General features: G+C 25.0%; 1 long non-coding RNA gene across 1 annotated transcript; it reads left to right on the top strand.

The window, feature by feature from the left end:
- Positions 1–380: 380 nt before the first annotated feature.
- LOC145832050 (uncharacterized) lies at positions 381–8,350 on the top strand. The gene is made up of 5 exons (XR_014369719.1): positions 381–451; positions 1,610–1,773; positions 4,929–5,017; positions 7,432–7,531; positions 8,303–8,350. It is a non-coding gene; the product is annotated as an uncharacterized LOC145832050 (long non-coding RNA).
- The last annotated feature ends 9,700 nt before the right edge of the window (positions 8,351–18,050 follow it).

Raw genomic sequence — 18,050 nt, 5'->3', positions numbered from 1 at the left:
TATTTAAGGGTATTTTAAGACCTCTCACAAACATTATACACATACATATAGAAAATGGTAGCAGATGATGAATTAGACAATTTTATGCCGACTTTTAAATATTACAAGCAGAGACTCAACCCTCCTTCCTTTGAAAATGTCATTGATTTTGCCTGTCAGAATTGCAAGCACGCTTACAGCTTTACCTCCTGAGATAAATAAAACTTGAGACTCAAATGCGACTCACACTGGCAGCTATTTCAAATTAAATATGTCCCTGGACTTGTGATACCCGTTAACTGATGAGGGACAGGTCCAATGGGCCAGTAGGTGTCTGGGAAGTTATGCATGCCAACCAAACAAGACCAACCTTGATGCATTTGAAAAGCAGTATACTTCAGATAGAAGTTTGTGGAATGAAACGTGTGAGCAAGTTGGTGGTAGAAAAATGGTAAAATTTCACACAAAAAAGGTTTGTTAGTTGTGTTTTTACTTGTCTAGCTTAACTTAAAATTGTGCTGTCAAAAATGTAACTTAATTTAGTTAGAAAATCATTTGTGTAAAAATTAAATTACTAATTAATTACTCATAATTTTTGTAGATTAAACTTAATAGTCTAATATATTGCTTTGTGAATAATATAACTTTTTTTTTCAAATTTTCCTGCATATCACTTTTATAAGGATAATTAATAATTTTAATTTATAGTTTCTGACAGTTTATTGTTTTTTGTAAAAGTGTAGAAGTGAACAACATCATAATTTTATTTACATTTTCTTACTAGTTTTTTTTTTCCTAAGGTTAACATCCTTGTTAATTTCAAAATAAGATATTGATTACTTTAATGTTTTCTGCCTTATTAGTAATAGAAAATTAGAAGTTTAGTTATAAATAAAATTTATAAATTTGTATAAAATTTTTAGTTTAACAAATGTAAGCATCTTTAATGTTATACACAAAGACAAAACTAATGGAAGTTTATTTGAGTTAAATAAACCGTTTCGTATTTTAAAAATATCTATTAAAACTTAAAAGTTGATTGATTCAAATTCATATTTGTTCAATTTGATGTGTTTTTATATATTATATATAGAGGTTGTTGCAATTATTCTAAAAAAATTATAGGGTTTAGTCCTATAATTATTTTTGACTTATCTTCGAGTTTTTGAATTTTTCTTTAAACTTTTCCTAGTTAGTATTTAAGTTTGACATTCAAGCTTTTAACCTAAACCTACCAATACATTTAAAAATATAATCCTTTAAGCTTATTTGCTTCTTAAGTTTGTAATATGTTTTTAAATTATTTTTCAGTTATAACTTTTAAACAAGTTATATACAAACTCTATAACCCTTTTAATATAAACGTTATAAAATGGTTGCTATAAAACCAGTGTATAAATTATTGCTTTCAAACAATTCACAAGAACAATTCACTTATTCAAATGAAACTTTTAGAAAATTAGTTTTTAGACTTAAATGATTTTGTTAATGTTTTTTTTTACCAGCAAATATACAACTACTTTATGTTTTGTAATTTTAAAAAATGCAACATACTGTTTAATCAAGCACCTATATCAGCAGGCATTACAAACAACTGTTGTTAGTTGAATGAATATTTAAATGTAAACAGATGCAACCTCATCGTCCAAACAAACATCATCGGAAACTGAGGTGGGCCACACTTGGGTACCACCACAATTGGAACACCAAAGTCTACAGCAAAAATGACCAAATTCCCACCGGAACTTTACCAACTTTTGCAGGTCTTTGCTGGCTGCCTATTATAGTGTGCAGGTAGCTATTATTAAAACATAAAAAAATTTATCACAAAATATTTGAATGATTTTTAACTTAATAAAAAATAGCGTACTTTTAAAAATTATTTAAAATCTTAAAGTTGGGTTACAAAGCACAGTAACTTTGGATCAACAAAATATCCAAAATATGAATTTAAATTGTATAGATGAGCTTTTTGCTTACTTTTGAAAACACTAAACTCGAAAAAAATATTCATTGCTTATTTCATGGTAAAAAGAAGCTGATAAATTTAAAATGGCTCGAAGCTCCAGTTTTTTTCCCTTATACTTTATGTTAACTTCAAACATTATTTTCTGAAAATTTCAATTAAATCCTTTAGTTTTTGAGTAAAATTTTTTGATTGGGTTTCCAAACTTATTTACTTAATTGCTTATTTATTTAAAAGTTGAAAGTAGCCCATTTGCCAGTTAATTATCCATCTAGTTTTTCACCCCTTATTAGATATTGCCCTGTGATAGCTAAAATTATCCTAAAAAGTTATTTAAGATACAAAATTTATACCAAGGCGTACTTCATTTTGAGAAACCTTTGTTTAAATGAACGTTAGATTGGTTTTAATCTTAGATTAAAAAAATAGTTTTAAATTTCAATCACATAAAAATTTGTGCATAAAACACATAGAGTTTTTGTATTTGTGTGGACCAAAATGTTATTTACGCTCAAGTGTAGAATACACAATCAGTTGTGTATGAAAATGAACTTGAAAGTTTCCAGCCTTTTAAAAACTTTTTTTTTATTCTATTTTTTCCGAACTGCTTAAAATAGTTTCACAAGCCACTTGAGAAAGTTTAAAAACGTTTGAAAACTTGAAAATGCGCAAAGTTTGCATAGAAGTGTTGTCCTACTAAAAACAGTCTATGATGTAATAAGTGTAATTTTAAGGTAGCAGTGGTAAATTTTACATGTACAAATTAAAACTGTTTTCTTAACACTGACCTTTCTGGTAAGTTTGAAACTTGGTCGGTATTTTGTTTGGCAAGAAGCAAATTGATTTAAACTAATATTTTAATTATAAAAAAATTTCAAAAATGTTTTTTTGTTAGATTAATCTGCCGCCCGCAAGGTACTTTTTAGCTAAAAACATGCTTTTTAAAAATAATCAGGGTTGCCACTTTACCAGAAACCTGGAAAAAACCTGGAATTTGAGAAATTTTGAAAAAAAAAACCTGGAAAAACGTGAAGTTTTAACAATTTTCACATATTCATTAGTACAATTTTGATAATTTGACTCAAAAAGTCTATCATATAAATAAACAATTTTTGTCATCATCAAAAATTTTTTTATTAAAAAACATATTAAAAGTAGCTTTACAGTATCTTTTCAATGTTTTTATACTATTTAAAAGAGTTTCTTACCTTAAATTAAAGTTTAAACTTAATTTTAAACTAAAATTAGACCCAAAAATGTGTACTTTTAAAAACCTGGAAAAGATTTGGAAAACCTGGAAAAATTTTTGAAAAAACGAGTGGCAACTGTGAACAAACAAAAAGTTATGTGGTTAAAACTTGAAATTGGTCTCATCAGTTGGTAGGTGTCTAAATTGCACGAGGGGACAAAGTTGCACAAATATACTTTTGCACAAAGGGTCACTTTTGCACGAGCAGACATTTTTGCACAAAGACAATTTTGCACAGATTAAATTTTTACTTATTTATTCGTATTATTATTATTTTTTTTACTATCACTATTACCCCTTACCCTTGGTCTGTAGCTTTTGTTTTTTGTTTTAATTTTTAGTTTTAAATTTTTTTTAACTTATTTTTTTCATTGTTACCCCTAACCCTTACCCTCGGTCAGTAAGATCTTTTTTTAAGTTTTTTTTATTCTGTTTACTTTTCATTTCTATTTTTTCTGTATTTTTTTACTCTGGTGCAAAAAATGTAACTTGTGCAAAATTGATCTTTTGTGCAAAATTGTCTTCGTGCAATTTTGTTCCCTTGTGCAAATTTGGATTCGTGCAATTGAGACCCGTTCCCCTCATCAGTAGTGCTCTTCTATTGCTTATTTTACAACATTTCTGGTTTATTACAGTATTTTATACTAATTATTAGATACTTTTCAGAAAAACTGCAGTCCGCAAAAACTTTTTTCAACTAAATTTTTTATATGAAAGTTGGCCCGCGACTTATAAAAGGCTGCCGACCCCTGAACTAGACTTTAGTACTACAAGTTGAAATGTTGGCACATAGTTTTCAACTTTTAACGGTTGGTATAACTGCTAACATATTATTTTATATAAAACCTTTTGCATTTAGATTAGCAACCATTTAATATATAATTTTAAAAATCAGCTTTACACAGTATATTTTGTTGCTCAATATATATGCTTTTGTTGGTACAGTGCAATGCAGTGCAATGCATTGTTTAAAACAGTTCAGTATTGAATAAAGTTATGTTTCAAATACAAATGTTTGCAAAATAAAGACCATATAAAGCTTTTGTTTCAGTTAAAAAAATGTTGTTTTAAAATTTAGATTTTTTAATGTGTCCAAAACTGCTGGTCTAACAAATTAGTGATTATCAAATTTTCTGTTAGCTGCGCACCGAAAATGTTAAAGATAATTTTATGCTTGCAATTTAGATTTTTCTACTAATATTTCATCATGGTTTACCTGTTTTTATTCCTTTCTGATATACCAAAATCAGTAAAAATTTGCTAGATCTTGGAATACATGAACAATATTTAGAAGTAGACAGTTTTGTTTAAAAACTATACTCATTTGTTATTGATTTGTGGAAGAGTATATGTTTAAGTTCTTGCAATAAATTTTCGATGTAGATATGTGACAATAAAAAATTGACAACTTCAATGTGTGTTGTAAACACATAGTTTCAGAAAATATCATTAGTAACTATATATATATATATATATATAGCCTTTAACAAGTTATATTGCAAATTGTAAAACTAATATAACTAGTAATTTCTACTTCTAAAATAAGCAAAATGTCATTGATGAAAAGTATGTTTTGTAAAGTAGTTTTACAACTAATATTGAAAGTTTTAAAACATATCTGCCGCATATAATTTCACAAATAAAAGCTTGTTTCACTGATTAGACAAGGTTGATTTCTTTTTTACAAATAATAGAAAGCTCAAACAAATATACAAAAATATTATTATTTTTCAGGTCAAACAAACTGCGGCGCTGCTGATTCGAAGCGGTCACGTGGTAGTTATGACGTCACAAAGTAGGCTAGCCTATCACGCCGTTTCCAGGTAAAACTACAGATTATTTTGCTCAATTGATTTTTTATGATGAAACGTAAAAAAGATCTATGTGTTTGCAAATGATGTTAGACAGTCGAGTGTTGAACTTTAATGAATATTTAGTAAAAGCTTTAGTTTGTTGTTTCATCTTATATATATTTACACTTAGTTACACATAGTCTTTTAAAAATATTTATAATTCTCTATGTTAGTATTAAAAAATAAATTAAATTAAAATTTGGTTACAAGTTAGAAAATCTTAAGGAAGTAAAAGTATAATTTTTTAAAGAATATATTTCAAATTGAAAACTTATATGGTAAATGAAATTTCTTATATCTTTAAATTTGTAAAAAAAATTCTATATACACACGTGTATATTTTTTTATATAATGTGTTCTGTAGTTTTTCTATAAAATAAGTACAAGTAGAGAATGTAATATTTTTAAACTAAGTAAATTACATGTAACCATTTAAGTTTACAACACAAGTTGTAAGTAAACATATAAACATAGTAATGAAGTTTAAGAACATTAAAAGTTTATACGCTTTAAAAACTAAATGAATTTATTTTTTTTAGAAAAGAGAATAACTTAAAATATTATTTTTTTTGTTTACTTTAAATAAGATGTCACATTTAATTAATCACTATAGTATACATCAGAATTTTCCAATTTTTTTTTTTCAAAAGGCCTCCTTTAAAGAGGTAAAAAAGCTATGGCCCCCTCCGACAAGATTTTAAAAAAACCTACCATTAAAAACGCTCTATGAATTATTATTTTCTGCTTTTCATTGTCAACTCCAGAGCATCTAGTGTTAATTTCAAAATATAGCCTTGTGGCCCCCTAAGTTTGTTTTCATAATATCCAGTATAAGTTTCAAAAATACCATTGAAAACGGCTAAGACCTTTTTTTGCTCTTCATTATCAACTCAGAATATCTAGTGTAAGTTTCAAATTATAGCCTTGTGGCCCTCTAAGTTTATTTCATAATATCTAGTATAAGTTTCAAAAATACCATTGAAAACGGCTAAGACCTTTTTTTAATCTTCATTATCAACTCCAGAATATCTAGTGTAAGTTTCAAATTATAGCCTTGTGGCCCTCTAAGTTTATTTCATAATATCTAGTATAAGTTTCAAAAATACCATTGAAAATAACTAAGACTTTTTTTGCTTTCATGATTAACTCCAAAATATCTAGTATAAGTTTCAATTTATGGCCTTGTGGCCCCCTAAATTTTTTTCATAATATCTAGTATAAGTTTCAAAAATACCATTGAAAACGGCTAAGACTTTTTTTTTGCTTTTCATTTAAAACTCCAGAATATCTAGTGTTAATATCAAGTTATAGCCTTGTGGACCTAAGTTTTAATAAGTTACACAAGACACACACTTTCAAAAACACTAAATATATTTCAAGCAACTCTCTTCAGTAGAGTACAATGCTAACAAATAATAAGATTTTACACACTTATATAATAACCAAGTAATCATAAAGTAATCAAGAGATAAATAAAAGACAGAAGCAATTAGTAAAAGTTAAAACTAAATAAGTCTATTTTCGTTATAATTAATCTAAAGTAAAACTAAACAAAATATTTATATAGTACTTATATAGTAATTATTTTGAAAAATCAATTGCTTTAGTGTGAAGTCATTGTGCAAAACAAATTAAGATCTAACGGGAAAAACTTTTGAAATATGTATTATTAGTCGTTGTTTTTTTATCTGTACTTAGTTTGCTCTCATATAAAAGCTTAGTATAAACTACAAGTCAATTTTTATAAAAAAAAAAAATTTTTTGATATCTTGTATTTTTTGTAAAAAGTTGCAAGCCTTTGGACCACAAATTTTTCAACGTCAACTTTCTTGGAAATTAAAAAAAATACTGAAAATATATTTATTTCTTGAGCTATGTGCTACCTTAAGCTTTTAGGAAACATCCCAACATTGTTTAAAGAAATTTAAAAGTTGGAATATTAAAGTTTAAGAAAAAAATAGAATAAGTATTTTTTTACTGAAATTTTTGTATTTCAAAGTTAAAAAAATTCCTACATTGAAAATAACCAAATACTAGTAATGGACTTACTGTAAATATTTGGAGAAAATTTCTCGTAAAACAGAAGATGATAGGTTTTTAGAGAAATAGTCTTGTTTTCGTTTTTATTTTGCTCTTTCTGTAGGAACCTATTGAGATCACCGAATTTGATTGTTTATATCTCTAAAGTTACTTTTTGTTAAGCGGATAAAAACGTTTAACAGCTCAGGTAAAAGTCAACAAAATAAGATCAATTTGTAAAAATGAAAGTGGACCCACACTATGGTCTTAGTTTGTTTTTAATTGAAATAAAACTTTTTATTAATAACATCGTTCTTATGTTCAAATTGTGTATCACCATTAAATATTTTTTTATATATTTTAAGGGTGATTTCCCTAAAGTAGAAGTGCTGATGAGGGGTTTAAATTTCTCAATATATTAGGGATGTATGCAGTTGGTATTTCACGTGAATCAATAAATTAAAAGTTAGTTTTTATTCAATAAACCATTGTCATACTTTTACTTAATTTAAACTTCTAACTTATATTATGTGAACTGTTTGTTTGTGAATTACTTGTAAATTTTAAGATATGCATTAAAGATTTAAACATTTATTATGGGATTCAGTTTAGTTGAATTATTAAAAAGTATACTTACGAAAATGTTTATTATATACCCAAACATTCATTGAAAAAAATTTAAAGTTTTTTTTCTAGAACTAAAGGGTATAATTGATATACAGTCTTTTCATAAAAATATTCTTGTGTTTTATAACTTAGTATATATATATTGGGCTATGATTTACAGATATTTTCGTGGTTTTATATTTTTTAAAGTTTATTTTGAACCTTAGAGAAAAATTACAATAAAGATTTTTTATGTAGATACATATTTATTTTCTAAATGCTAAAACTTTTGTTTATTAAATTAAGTTCAATTTGATAACTTAAAATTATTTGCATAACTTTAGAAACATAAGCAAAATGTTGATAAGCTAAATTTTATTATTGTTTTTAAAAAATTGTTTAATTTAAACTTGAACCGTTGTATATAAACTAATTTAAAATCTGGTTTTGTTCAAGTTTTAAAAGTGGTCGAAAATTTTTTGATATTTGTTTTTTATCTAAAGTAATTTATTTATTTACATTTCTTTTACTTTATGCAATCTAAAGTTTTTTACTAATCAAAATTTTAGCTGAGTAAGTAAACATATCATTTTTTTCTGTTTAAAGTACTTGATTTTACCAACTTTTCAGAATAAAAAAACTTCTAAAGCCATTTCTGTCGCAGAGAACTAGTGGATCCTATTTTTTCTTGAGAAATATTTTTGTTATAAGTGTTTCACGTTTGTATTTTAGCATTTTACATAAAGTTTTCCAAAGATAAGATACTATACAACATAAAATTTTAATTAAAATATTTATTTAATAAAGCTGATACGAGTTTTTTTTGTGTACAGTTTCGAATAGCTTTCAAATGTTTATTAGGTTTCTCGTTAAAAAATGCCCTTCATCCGTTTATATTTAAGGCACTTTACTATGACAAAAGTATTTTTTGTTGTATGTTTTTATTTCTGTTTCGTAAATCATAAGGGTTTTATCTAGATTACTCATGTAATAGTAATTATAAAGTAAATAAAAGTAGTTTAAATGCACAGGTGTACTTATGTAAAGACTACCTGTTTACTTTTGGTAGATTACAATATTTGTTATTTCATTAGCTTTTAATGTTTAATTAAACATATAATCTCTGTTTTTACTCAACATATTTTTTTATAAGAAATTAGAAATTTTATGCTTAAAACTGTCAACTAATTTTTCGGTATATACTACTAAATTTTTTACATTATAAACTTTTTATTACTGATTAAATATTTAAGCTAAAGTTCGTAAAAATTGCTTTAATGCTTTACGATAAAGTATATAAATACTAAGATTAAAATACTAAAAAGTGCCATAAATTTGAATAGTTTAACTAAGAATTTTAGTTATAGTCAAACAAAGTTTTTTTTTCAGTATTCAGAATTATTTTTTCTAATGTGTAATATATTATCGATTATGACAAATTACGTTAAAACAAAGAACTTTTCCTGAATTAGAAGTTAAAATTTATCCAAGTAATGTGCAACTTGATGACCAAAAAGGCTTTTTGTGAAGGTCTTAAAACCAAATATTTTATAACTTTTTGTCGTTAAATAAACAATAACTGTTTTGAGTGCTCAGAAATCTTTATTAATAAAATTCCGGCAACTTTGCTGTACAGTAAATAAAAGGTCTTTCTTTAGAACATTACAACAAATTCGTTTATAAAATAAAAAACCTTAAACGTTGTTCTCGAAAAATAACTGAACAAAACCTCTAAATTTTATTCAAACTTACTTTGTTTTATCTAAACCTAATGCAATAACAAACCTATTAAAAATGACTCATATTTTTAAATTTCAAATAAAATATTGTTCTTATTTTGCATATATTTTACAAATTTCTTACCAACAAACTAGTCTTTATTTATTTATTAGTAAAAAAACCTTAATGAGTATTGAGAATACTACTAAAGTAAGTACTTTAGAAGTTTCTAATTTAGTTCATTTACTCTAAAAAGAGAATAGTGAATATCAGTTACGTTTTTTGACAAGGTGATAAAACAAAACATACACAAGGTTATAGAAAAATTGTATGCAGAAAACTTTTGAGAAGTTAAAAAACTAACTATAACATAATTAACTACAGTTTTTTAGTTTATTATAGCTATTATACAGTTATTGCATTCTCAACTTATGTTATTTTCATTTAAACAGAGATTGATGTTTTAAAGTTTTTGTATAACTTTATAGTAATTAATGTATGTTTAGTATTAGTCTTATTTAAAGGTAGAATATAAATATGTAAAAACATTGAAATGTGTAGTATACATCTGTTTTATTTGGGAATGCAAATTAAATCTTCCAGGTAAAGCCTTGATTGAAATTTTTAAGTATTAAAGTTTTTTAAAATAATTAAAAATTTTTTGTAATTTAATTTCTATTTTTGTAAGTTTTAATTACAAATTATAACTTTTAATTTTTGTTTACAACCAAGTTTCTAATCCAAGTCACTTAAGTTAGTCTAATTAGTTATTTAATTTTTAGTTGTTCAAATACTGTGATTGTTTAACTTAAGATTGCTTAGAATAATCTCTCTAATATATGAAGCAATTGTTTGACTTTTAAGGTTTCAATAGGGTACTTAATAATCAAGATACAGTGAACTTGCTCAAATGTTATGGGAAAAAAGTTTTTGATAATCCAGTTTTTTGTACTAAAACTTCAAAGTTAGCTTTTAAATTTCATCCTCTATAATATATGGGCAAATAAGGCTTCTGCCTTTTTAAGGTTTTGCTTAAAAAAGATAGCATTGAATTAGGATCAAAGTTTACATAGTATAATAAGATCTTATAATATTATTCATCCCTACTTCATCTTTATTTAATTAAAAAAAATAAATGTTTTTTATCAACCTCAACTAATGTTTTGGTAAAATTTTATTAATAAAAGAAAGTCTTTGGCTCACTGTCATTTTTCATTTAAAAAGTACCCAAGTAAAAATTGTCAGTTTATCTTTGTAAAACTGCAAATAAATGTTTGTTAAATGAGGTAAAATGACAGTTAAATTTGAACAAATCAAATTCCAACAATTCAGATTCTTAAAAAACAAACTCAACTATATATTTTAAAAAATAATAATTACGTATGTAGGTCTAAATGATTTCTGTAAAAACTTTTTGTTTTTGCATAAAATGTGTTTATTGAATAAGAATTTTATTTACTAGTTTAAATTACTAAACTAAAAAATTACTTCAGCCATATTCTTAAACCATTAAATTTATTTTATGAAAAATAGTTTTGTATGTAACAACTGGACCTACAAGGGCAACTTTCAACTTATTCAAATATGTATTCCTTTTTGCATTCTGCCCCTTCAAAAAGCATTTTAAAATTATATTCTCAGAATTTGGTAAGTCGTGCACCCGTTAACAGATTACTTCATTAAAAGCTAACCTATATAGTACGTGTTTTATTTTATTTAAGTTATATCTAAGACTTTTTCTAAAAGTGTGATTTTCATAAGATTGTTAAACATGCTGCTCACCAATGGTTTACATGGTAACTTTGTTTAAAATATTTCCCCATTTGTATGCAACAAAAAAACTGTATTTTTTAACTTTAGGACAAATATACCTCTAAAACTTTAAAATACTAATAGACGTATACATGGAATTTTCTTACATGGAAAGTTTTTCAACGTTAAGAGGTTTTTCTAACCTAGAACCTAAGCTTACCTTAAAACCTTACCTAAAATTAAATTGACCACAGATTCAATTTTTTTTTATTTTAGGTTGATTCACATATAATTTACGATCAGAAAATATATAAAATTCTCAGACTAAAAACAAAATTCTGATCAACTTATAATTAAAAAACAACTTTATAAACGTTTTCATGAGCACGTATTACCTATAAAATTTTATAACTTTGAGCTATAATTATAATCTTTGTAACTATTTTAATAACAACTTTATAAAAAATGTGGTTCTTAGCTGAAATAATAGTTTGTGTGAAGTTTTAATCACTGTATGCATACACTTATTAGTAACAATTGCTTCAATTAGTCGAGCATAAAATCTTAATCTAAAACAATAAACATTTATACGATTTTATGGTCAATTAGCGAAACTATAATTGGCGTGCTTTGACTAACCTACTGTATCCTGTGTGACCCAATGAATAATCTACTACTGTACTTGGCTTAACTAAATTCCGGACACATTTTAACTCTTATCATTGTTCTCATATTTCCCTAAAATTTTAATTATTTAGACTAATTGGGAAAAAAAAGCTATAAATTAGTCTTAATAATAAGGAAATAACAAAAATTTTATTTAATTAAAATTCTTTTGACAGATCTTACCTTTAAACATTTTTTTAATATATCGTTTTAAATTAATAATACAATTAGGGTGCTACATTTTGGGTACAATTATTCAGTTTATTTACGAATGCTTAAGTAACAAAAAGAAGAGCAGGAGTCACTTTTTATATATGGGACACTTTTGCGCGGTGTCAATTTTGCTCAAATGGTCAATTTTGCATGGCACTACTTTGTCAAATTAAACCTGACCCTTACCAAGAAACTGTCCACAACTTGAAACCTGACCTTAACTCTAACTCTACTCCTCACTTTAACCCTAAGTTTTAACTTAACCATAGTACTAACCCTAACACTAACCATGACCTAAAATCTGACAAAATTTGTAAACCTTACTATAACTTTGACCCTGACCCTAACCTCGTGCAAAAATGACCCAAAGTAACTTAACTAAAAAATTGTGTTATAACTTGTTTGTTTTTGATTTAAATCACATAAAATTTAAAAATGAATTGTTTATAATTAATAATCTAACTACTTTAAAGATAATTAGTAAGAAAGTTATTAGGTATAAGATAAGTGATATAAGAAAGTTATAAAAAACGGGTTAAAAAGTATTATTTTGTTTATTTCAAATAATTTTTTGTACCTGATAATCTTAACAACTTGTTTAGTGAAAAAAGGTTAAAATTATCAACAATTATAACCATTTATAGTATATCAATTATAACTTTTGTTAATTATTTAAATAAAACTATTTGAATTTTTATGTTACTTTGTTGTTTTTTTAATATTCGTTTAGAATTGAATAGAAAGTTTTTAATTTGTTACAAATTTATACTAACTGTTACAATGCTTCAAAAAAAAAACAGAATGCTTTTGATAAATTTTAAATGATGTCGTGTTATTAAATTAATTAATGACAAATAAAAAAAATTTTTTTAGAAGTTTTATTAAACAGTATGAATGAATTACATAAAGTTTTCTTAATACTTTTCCTTTCCTCCGTATTGTTCAACAAAGGTAAATAATGTTCATTTCGATATTAACAATGTTCATAAATTTTTTAAAACTAATCAAAGTATTTTGTCTCACTATATTAATCTATAAAATTAAGCATAAAAAGTAGATTAAGTTTTCTTAATTTACAAAATAGCAGCAGTTTTTAAATTGAGACACAATAAACAAAATTTTATATATATAATTTTTTTTTAATTGTTGCACCACTGTTTAAATACTTTTTTGTTTTTATATAAAGTAATTTAAACTAAAGCAACAACTCTGCTTTCTTTGTAATGTTATGTCTGCTGAGCACTGAAGCTTTTTGTTTAAACTCAAGTTATCACGGTCGATTAATGAAAGCAAATAGTTTCTACGAGTACGGTACAAACAATGAGAAAAATTTTTTATACAACTTTTTGTATTTGTAGGAGAGGGTAGGATCTACATGACAGAAGACGACGACTTCGTGATGTGCAATACGACGCAGTACCGAAAGAGATGCGATGGGTTTTGTAAAGTTGACGTCGTTGATGGTGTACAAAAGAACAGATGCTATGAATTTATACTCAGAAACGCCAGTATGTTGTTGAAACTTTAAAAAAAAATTTATAACTAGTTTTGAGTAATATTTTCTTGCTTTACTTTACATTACAATATAGTTTTTTAAGTTTTGTAAAAAATATTCTAAGCATTGAGTTGCGTAAATCTCAACTTAACAATTAAATATTGTACAGAAAGTATTTTCAAATATGAATTAGAAACATTTACAAGTACACATTTTGGATAGAAACTTTTTTTATAAGAAAATAAAGAATAAACTAAATAAAGAAACATGTTATGGTCAATGCTATAACAAAAACACAATACTTAAAACAAAAATACATGACTTTAAAATAATCTGTAGTAGACCATGTTAAAAGAGTAAATTAACAGTTACAGTTTATAAAATTGTTAATTGACAGATTAAATTCGGTCAACTCAAATTCCAACAATTCAAGTTTTTCCAAAAGTTAAAAGTGAACATATTTTAAAAATAAAAAGAAATGTTTTTCAAAAGTTTTTTGTAGGTATTATCAATATCTATAACCTATTTTTCCTCTTTGGCTAAACGTTAAATATTGTTTGCGATAAATGAAAATTACTCAAAAATACTGTATATATTTTTTTTAGAAATGTCTCAGAAGCTATTAAAAATTTTACACAAAAGAAAAAACGGCTTGAGTCGTCATGCACCCTTATTTAGTATAAAAGCTCAATAATTGTTTTAAATATGCAAGTTAATTAATTCAGGTTTGTGTTTTTTCAAACTAATTTAGTGGTTCTTCTAAAGTTTGTACCCAAGTTTTTTTAATTTTAAACTGTAATAATTTGATAGCTTCTTTTAACTTTTATTTTTACTTTTGTTTTTTTTAATAACTATATGCATCTTAAAACAATTCAGGTGAGTGTGCTAAAATAGGCCATAAAACTTGTACAAACAGTCAGCATTGTATTTTTAGCTGTGTTGAAACTACACCAAGCTACCATTGCCTCCAACCTGCCCATCAGACTAATGCGGGTGAGTAGTATAAATTTGTGTGTTATTCTTAAAAGATAATTGAAAATAAGCATGTGAAACTTAAAATAAATAAAAGATAGAGCTTTCATTTTAGTGGTTTATTTAAAAAAATTGAAAATAGTTACATTAACTCTAAAGCTACTTTCAAAATAGTTGTTTTTTATGCCATGTCTTAATTTTTTTATAATTTTTTTCTTATTTTTCCACTTATTTGACCAACAATTTTGGTTTTGTATACAATAGTACCGAAAATATAGTAATTTACAAATGATTAAAAGTGAACAATAAGCTTTTAGAATAGCACTTTATACCTAAGGATATGTTTAATAACTTAAAGATTCTGTATAAAATGATAAAGATATACTATTCTACATATAAGAAAAATATTATTTTCAAGGTGTCAAATATCTCATAAACTTTTATATTCGTTTAGTTAATGTGATTGTTAAATGTATGCTAAAGTATCTAACAAAGTAAATTTGTAAAAAGGAAAAAGCCAAATGACTTTTAAACACATTTGTTTTGTTTAAGAATTTATAAAAAAATCAAAAAGACAAAACATATTTTTAAACAATTTTTTTTGGAATTGTTTAACACCTCATAGTTAAAATATCTCGGCCTTAATTGTTATGTATTCAGTTTATTATTAATAAAAAAAAACTGACACTGACTAAAATTAATAAAAATTTTTGAACTGGAGCCATCTAAGCAATAGCTTTTGTTTTAACTTGGGTACATTTTTGAAAAATTTCCACACTCAAATGTCTACAATCTAGTTTCAATTTTTCTCAGGTAATGTACAATCAACCAGCATGTTGTATTTATATAAGTTAAATCTTTTAAACAAAAACTAGGTTAAAACTTAGGTAATAACAGTTGTCTTCACGTTTTCTAAGAAAACTTTAAAATTTTAAGTTTAATTTAAAACTTACCAAAAATATTCCGGAATTTATGAAGATGTGTATTAAAAAAAATTAAAATATTTGAGGGGAGTTTATAATTTTACACTAGATATTACTTTAAATTAGTTGCTAAATTTTTTGGTAGTTCTGAGTTTAGACTACATATAAGCTTTTCATTATAGTTTAGTGTGCGCATATTATAACTACCGTTAAGACTTTCTCTAGAAAATTTATTACTTTTTTAGTGTGAAAAAATCACTTTAAAAGGACAATATTATATTAAACTTTTATGATGACTGGTATAATGGCTGCTCATGAAATAAACATAAATTTTTAATAGCTGTTATTTTGTTGTATAGTTTTATTAACTATTAACTAAAATGTTTACCTGAACTAACTTAAAACAAATTTTGTTATTTAAAACTATACTAAAAGAAGTCATGAGCAGTCCAGATCTTTAAGAATACAACTTATTTTAACCATTGTTTATTACACTTTTGGTTTTAAAGTGTAACACTTAAAGTTTCTAATTTGGGTTTAAAGTGGTAAATACTATTTTTTATTAGTTATAAAGTTCTAAATTTAATGTCTGTATCAGTGACGACAAGTGGTGTTTTAGTTTTAGGACAAATTAGTAAAACTAGTTAATTAGATTAATCAGAAAAATTACTCAATAAACAAAAACTAACAACATTTAAAATTTGTATAAAAATATTAAACCATTTGATTATTTAAGTAGTTAAATCAGTATGAAATCAAAAATCTATACTATAAAATTTAAAATTTTGAAGTTTTAACAAACACTTATTATTTTTTTAGTTATATTATTTTAAATGTTTTTAGTTAAGATTTTGAATTGTCGTGCATCTTAGAATACTCATAACCACTAAAAACAGCTATACTCTAGTTTATTTTAGAAATTCTCGGCTCTTATCTCAAAAAGTAATTAATTTTCTATATAAGAAACATTGTTTTAGTACAGATTAATGAGATTATGGTGATAATGTTTATAATTGATGATGAAATTTATTAATAGGAGTATAAACAAAAAAAAATTGTTTTAAAAAATTAAGTATTTCCATCCATTCAATTTAAGCAGGATGAAGTTTTCCTGCTTGACTTTTGCATGAAGTTTATAATTTAACAAACTGGTGTTTTATTATAAAAAAATAATTTTTTTGTTTAGGTCAATGTCACAATGTTGATTTAAGTTTTAAGTCAGTGAAAATAATAAAACTTTGATATGACATTTGTTCTTCATAAGTGTGTATTCTTTCGCACTAATAATAATAGAAAGTATAAATATTTTTTCTTGTTTTTCTTCGAGTTTACTTTTACGTGAACAAAATAATAAAGTAAGTACATAATAAATGTAAATAGAATAAGAACAATGATAAGTTATACTTACAACTGGTTTATTTTCACTGTTTTGTTGCTTATTTCTACATTAAGTAGTTACCTAAGCTTGTACTGTTATAATGGTTATTTTCATAAGCGCAATCTTAATTTATGCGAAAATTGTTATAAAAATTTTGCACTTTTATTTTTCATTTCCACTGGAGTGCAAGAAATTTTATAAAAAATGTGGTCGATTTTTAAATAAAACGGTCATATTTTAAAATGAAGCCTCGTATTAAGGCAACATCAAAAGCAAAGCTAAAACTTTAAAAAGAGTATTTTTTCTTAGGTTGAGCAACTGCTCCAATACCCCAAAGACGCCCTTTGTTTACATTTCGACTTACTAAAATAGTTACTAAACTTTTAATAAAAATAATTTTTAAGGAATACTTTACTATTACCTACATAAAACATACACGCATAAGTTTTTATGTAAATTTTCCATATTAAACAGACGCTGTACTTTATGATGAGTGCAAAGAATGCACTTTAGAAGGAAAAGATTGCGAGAGAACGAGCTACACACTCCTTGGGTTAAATTATGACACCTTCAAGTGTAAAGAAAAAACAAATGCAGATCTAGTTGAAAAACCTGATGGTAAAAACACAGAATCAGAGCAAGATATAGGCGATGATGATTCTATTTTTATTGTTGATCAATGTAAGCTTTATCTAAACTTTTAAATGTCTTGTAGAGTATAAAACTTTTTTTTGATAAATTATTTAACTTATGATGTACAAATTGTATTTTTGTCAATAGTTTTCATTAGATGTCTACTTGTTTTTCCGCATTTTTTTTTCTAAAAAGTTTTATTTAGGTTTGATAATACTATAACATTTGCTACTGACTTTTTATCAATTTAGCAGTACTAATATAATAATATATCTTAAGTTTGTAACAAACTACTGCTCTTTGAAAATATAGTTTAAACACCATAGTTAATTTGAATATTATTTTCTTTTATTGTTTAATACTAATCAAAATTTTGTTGGCTAACTTTTGATAATAAAAGTTTAATTAAGATTTTATAAAAGTTATTTAAATTTTTTATTGTAATAATAACTGTAATTGTAATTGTTAATTTTAAAAGAATATGTCTCCAAAACTATATTTTTAACTGAATCTAAAAGTTTTATTTTAAGCAACACTGTTTTATTGTTAATTAAAAATTAAGTCAACGGCAAAACGTTTCGGTATTTTTATATTATCGCATAACATTTTTATTTTTTTTTATGTATG

The sequence above is a fragment of the Thalia democratica genome, chromosome 3, assembly GCF_965202585.1.
Source record: "Thalia democratica chromosome 3, ktThaDemo2.hap1.1, whole genome shotgun sequence".
NCBI classification, from domain to species: domain Eukaryota; kingdom Metazoa; phylum Chordata; class Thaliacea; order Salpida; family Salpidae; genus Thalia; species Thalia democratica.
The sequence above is the reverse complement of the archived record's forward strand: the minus strand, read 5'-3'. Positions and strand labels throughout refer to the sequence as shown.